This window comes from Hyla sarda, chromosome 5 (assembly GCF_029499605.1).
Source record: "Hyla sarda isolate aHylSar1 chromosome 5, aHylSar1.hap1, whole genome shotgun sequence".
Lineage (NCBI taxonomy): Eukaryota > Metazoa > Chordata > Amphibia > Anura > Hylidae > Hyla > Hyla sarda.
The window spans coordinates 61,146,532-61,152,531 of NC_079193.1; positions in this window are offsets into that span (position 1 = coordinate 61,146,532).

The window sequence follows — 6,000 nt, forward strand, 5'->3', positions numbered from 1 at the left end:
TGAACCTTAGCAGAGGAGGCAGGAATAACTTTTCAGCGCAATTTTGTGTCTTTGTTCCACAACAAATCATCTGCTGGTTATACTAGTCTGTAGACGGTATAATACCCAACAGTCCATTCCTAATAGTCTTTGACAGAGTGCAATTTTGTGTTTAGTACACAGCATTTTTGTGCTGCAGCACTGTTGTGTACTGCTGGTGTTGTGCAAAAGTACGTTTATTTTAAGCGTACTGTACTGTATTTTTCTGCCCTCATAAGTGTGTACCGCAGAAAGGGCTTCATCATCATCAGGAGAAGAGAGTTGCAGGTTGCCCGTGAGGCAGCAGCTGAGCCAGCAAGGTGGTTGCATGGTTGGCAGTCAGCATGGTGGCAGAAGTGGAAATTCTGGAGCCAAACGTGCCCGAGGGAGACCAACTGCTTCGTGGCAGCCTACCTTCCCGGTAGGCAGTGGAACAGGGGTTCCTGGAGACAGTGCCAGTAGCAGTCAGTTAGTGTGGACTGTTGGTGGAAAAATCAGCTACTCAGCGGTGTGGCAGTTTTTCATCAAGCATCTGGAGGAGGTTCACATAGCCACATGCAAGATATGTCAGCAGAAGGTGAAGCGTGGCCAGGGTCCTAATGTTGGCACCACGGCTCTGCGTCAACATATGCTTCGCCACCATAAAGTAGCCTGGGAGAACCGTGGCTCCGATGTAGTGGCCCAGCCTGCTGCATCAACCAGTGGCACGCTGCTCCCTCTTTCATCCAGCCAAGGCTCCACCACCTCAGCTGAAGGGAGCTGTGTGTCATACCCTCCTTCTGTCACTCTAGATGCTCCTGCTTCTCCCACTTTTAGTCAGCCCTTCCGTCAACAATCCATCAGCGAAGCCATGTCCAAGAGACAACAGTATGTGCCCACTCATCCTACAGAAGCTGAATGTGCTCCTGTCTAACTTGCTGGTGCTGCAGTCCCTCTCTTTTCAAGTGGTGGACTCTGCACCTTTCAGAGAACTGATGGCTTGTGACAAGCCGAGGTGGAGAGTGCCAAGCCGTCATTTCTTTGCGAAGAAGGCAGTACCAGCCCTGCACAATTTTGGGGAAGAGAAGGTGGGCCAGTCCTTGAGCCTGTCGGTGTGTACCAAAGTGCATGGCAGCGCAGACGTCTGGAGCTGCAACTATGGTCAGGGACAATACATGTCCTTTATGGCTCACTGGGTGAATGTGGTTCCTGCACAGCCACAACACCAACTGTCACGTATGGGCAGGGAAGGAGTGCACACTAATTTCACCCGCTCCCCTATCCCTGCCTATTTACGTACCTGCCCTAAACGACAGGTCCGTAACACAAAGACAATCCCTTCCTGCATACATGAGGGGAGTGATTGTCAAAATAATAAACTACAATGACACTGACTAGGTCCGGGGACAGTGGGATAACAGACAGACTAATATAATACAACTACACACTCACACAATAGTCCAGAGTCAACTACCGTGTCAAAGCCAGGAGAAGTCAAAGTACCAAGTCACTAATACCAGAGAGAAGTCGAAATAAAAGCCAAAAGTCAAGGATGCTGGGTAATACAGGAGAAGCAGGGAATACATGCTAGTTACTGTAGCAAAATGTCTCTTTCACAGGCGCTGACTGAGAGCCAACTGCCAGGTTAAATAGGCAACTCACAGATGCTCTCATCAAGCGGTCAGCTGACCAGCTAGACAGCTAGGTGTAACCTAGCAACAAAAGCAAACAAAGAACCTGTCAGAACCTTTTAACCCTATAGGTTCTAACACCAACTTGGAAAGGTCCCGCCGCTTCCTCATCCACGCTCTAAGGCCATCGGTCCTGTGACAGTGTGCTACTCCGCCTCCTCATCCTCCACCATGTCCTAAGCCTCCACTGCCCAGACAAGTCTGTGTGCAGGGCACGGAGGTGTCCCGCTGTTCTTCACATGGTTTGCCTTGGTGAAAAGATTCACACATGGGAGGAACTGCTAAAAGTAATACGTAAAGAAATCAGAGCATGGCTTACTCCAGGAAAACTGGAAATGGGAACCATGGCAACTGACAATGGGAAGAACATCTTGCATGCGCTGTGACTGGGAAGGCTGAGCCATGCGCCCTGCATGGCACACGTGTTCAATTTGGTTGTGAAGCAGTTCCTGAAGTGTTCCCCCCTTTGCAAGACATTCTAACAATGGGAAAGAAACCTCACATGCACTTCAGCCACTCGAACACTGTAATGTACACCCTCCTTGAGCTACAGTGTCAGAACGGTATCCCCAAACATAGTCTAATTTGTGACATTGCCACACGTTGGAATTCCACCCTCCATATGTTAGACCGACTGTACGAACAGACAAAAGCCATCACCGATTTCTTGATGATCCAAGCGGATAGGGGGACTCCCCTGTGCAACTTCAATGTGAACCAGTGGCAGCTCATACGTGACACCTGCCGTTGGCTCAGGCCCCTTGAGAAAGCCACATTATTGGTAAGTCACCAGGATTACGGGATGAACAACATCATTCCACTGCTTCATTTCTTACAACACGTGTTGGATACGATGGCTGGTCAGGGTACTGGAGACGTGGCGCCTACATCTCACGGCCACATGAGCCCTGTGGGGGCTGAAGTGGAGTAGGAGGGGCACAGAGGAGCACAGTTTAGTATTTGCCAAATTGGAGTTTTTTCTAGTAATCTGACAGGAGAGGAGGAGCAGGAGCAGCCAGAGGGCCATGAGGAAGGCGAGACAGAGAACCCAGACACACCGTGGCAGTATGCAGTGGAGATGGAGGTAGGGAATCCCTCCATGTACTTGCACAAATGGCATAATGCATGCTCACTTGCTTGTGTAGTGACAGACGAATTGTCACCATTTGGCAGCCGGGTGACTTTTGGATCTCCACCTCATTGGACCCTCGCTTCCGCCATAAAATAGGGCCTTTTTTACACCCACTGAGAGGGAGGACAAAGTGACCTACTAAAGAGGCATCCTTCCTATGTAATCAGTTGGCCGATGCCTATTGCTGCCATTGTCAATCTTCTTGCAGGTCTGAATCGAGGTGCCCCCTGTGGTGTGGCAGGAGCAGTACCAACTCAAACAGCAGCAGCCTGAGTCTACAGTCGCTGATGAGTAGCTTTCTTCACCCGCATAGTGAAGCAACTAATCAGCAGCAGGTAGACCTGGAGCAGGACCTGAACCAGCAGGTGGTGGCATACCTTGAAATGCCCATGCCAACGCACCTTGAAGATCCGCTGGACTTCTGGGCAGCCAAACTTGATTTGTGGCTGCAACTAGCAGAGTTTACCTTTTGTAAAGCTGTCCTGCCCGGCCAGTAGTGTACCATTAGAGCGGATGTTTAGTGGTCACCCCAAGGAGAACTCGTCTGTCCACAAAATATGTGGAGAGACTGACCTTTGTAAAGATGAATCAAGCATGGATCAGCCAGGATTTCCAACCACCAATGCCTGATTCAATAGAGTAGATTGACCATGGTGCCACACCAACACTTCACAAATATGGATAGTGCCAAACAGATTTAAGGCATTGCTGCCCAGTTACAAACATTCCTCTGCATCAGACCTTTTTTCATCCATCTTCGTCACCGGGTACTGGTATTGCCAACGACCGCACCACTCTGTCACCGGGTCACTTTCAGGAGTCCTGATGCTGCCCCTACCACCTCCAGGCTGTCTCATTCAGCCACTATATGGTCTCTTTTTATGCTTAAGCCAACTGCAGGCTTTGTCATTCAGCAACTATATGGTTTCCTCATGCTTCAGCCGCCTCCAGGCTGTGTCATTCAGCCAATATATGGTTTACTGATGTTGCTGGGCCTGGGCCTAAAAATGTTTATTGTAGCACTAGCTACCACACATCTTCATTTTAAATTTCAAAATTCATCTTTTAATCTTAGGGGTTGTGAAGCCCTAGTGTCTGCTCATGCTGCTGCAAGCTCCAGGCTGTGTCATTCAGCAACTATATGGTCTCCTCATGCTGCCAACACCTCCAGGCTGTGTCGTTCATCGAATATATGGTTTACTGATGCTTCAGCCACCTCCAGGCTGTGCCATTCATCCAATATATGGTTTACTGATGTTTCAGCCACCTCCAGGCTGTGCCATTACTCCAATATAAGTTTTACTGATGCTTCAGCCACCTCCAAGCTGCGCCATTCATCCAGTACATGGTTTATTGATGCTTCAGCCAGCTCCAGTGTGTGTCATTCAGCAACTACATGGTTTAGTGATGCTGCTGGGCCTAGGACATTACCTATATGTGTTTATGGTAGCACTAGGTACCATACATCTTGTATGGAAATTTAAAAATTCATTTTTTATTCTTAGAGATTGTGAGGCTCTATTGTCTCCTCATCTGCCGCCAACTCCAGGCTGTGCCATTCAGACACTATATGGTCTCCTCATGCTTCAGTCAACTCCAGGCTGTGTCATGCAGCCACTATACGGTCTCTTCATGCTTCAGCCACCTCCAGGCTGTGTCATTCAGCCAATATATGGTTTACTGATGCTGCTGGGCCTGAGCCTAAACAAATTTATGGTAGCAGTAGCTACCATAAATCTTCAATTTAAATTTCAAAATTCATCTTTTAGTCTTAGGGATTGTGAAGCCCTAGTGTCTACTCATGCTGCTTCCAGCTCCAGGCTGTGTCATTCAGCAACTATATGGTCTCCTCATGCTGCCAACACCTCCACGCTGTGTCATTCAGCCACTATATGGTCTCCTTATGCTTCAGCCACATCCAAGATGTGTCATTCAGCCACTATATGGTCTCCTCATGCTTCGGCCACATCAAAGCTGTGTCATTCAGCCACTATATGGTCTCATCATGCTGCCAACACCTCCACGCTGTTTCAGTTAGCCACTATATGGTCTCCTCATGCTGCCAACACCTCCACGCAGTGTCATTTAGCCACTATATAGTCTCCTCATGCTGTCAACACCTCCACGCTGTGTCATTCAGTCACTATATGGTCTCTTCATACGGATGCCACCTCCAGGCTCTGTAATTGTGCCGCTCTGTGGCAGGGATTCTAAAAGCGATGCCTGTAATCTGCATGTCATATTTAATAATAGTATTATTTCACTACCTCAGCACACTCCATATGCGTGTTAGAACACAGCAAAGTGTTCTACACCCCTATTGAGGCTCTTTGTAGTCCAGAAATAACCGTTTTTCATATAGATTTGCAGCGAATAAATTCGGATCGAACCAAATTTTTTTTGAAAAATTCGGCAAATCGGCCGAATTGAATCTTTCTAATATTCGCTCATCTCTAGTGATGACATACTCGTGAGAGTTCTAGCCAGCATACAGCAAGCTGTGATGGACTGGTTGTAGTTGTAGCCAGCGAACAATGCAGCAGGCAGTGGTGGACTAGTGATAGTTGTAGTGTCAGCAGACAGGAAAGCAGGCAATGTTTGAACTAGTGGGAGTTGTAGTAGCCAGCGGATTGCACAGCATGCAGTATTGGACTGGTGGGAGATATAGCCAGTGGACAGCAAGTAAGCATCTAGCTAGCTATCCTTGCCAGCTTTTCCCAGCTTGTTCTACTTCCATTCCATACTGCAAAGGTTGATCATGGTCCTCGTCATCATCAGTGTCGCCTTGTGGTCCTTGTCCCCTATCCCTTTCACAGAGTTATTCTCCAAATTCTCCTCCTCAGGTCTCTTTTACTCTATCTCCTCATCCAACTACTCTGCACAAGGAGAACATCTGTACTGCTGCCAAACAGATGGGAACTCTCCTCCATCCCACCTTCTTCAATCATCACTGTTAGCATTTGCTCTAAAAGGAATATCAGCAGCATACATCACTAATTTCACTTTTGTTTTTGCTGACAAACCTTGTAGTCACATCGAAAGGCCTGACACGTGTCCCTGATTAGCTGTCAATCCCTCAGCTGAAAGTCGCACTGGCTCCAAAAAATGTATTTCTGCTGCATTAGTGTTACGCCATGCGCTCCGGGTCCCTGCTCCTCCCCGAAGCGCTCGCAGCGTTTC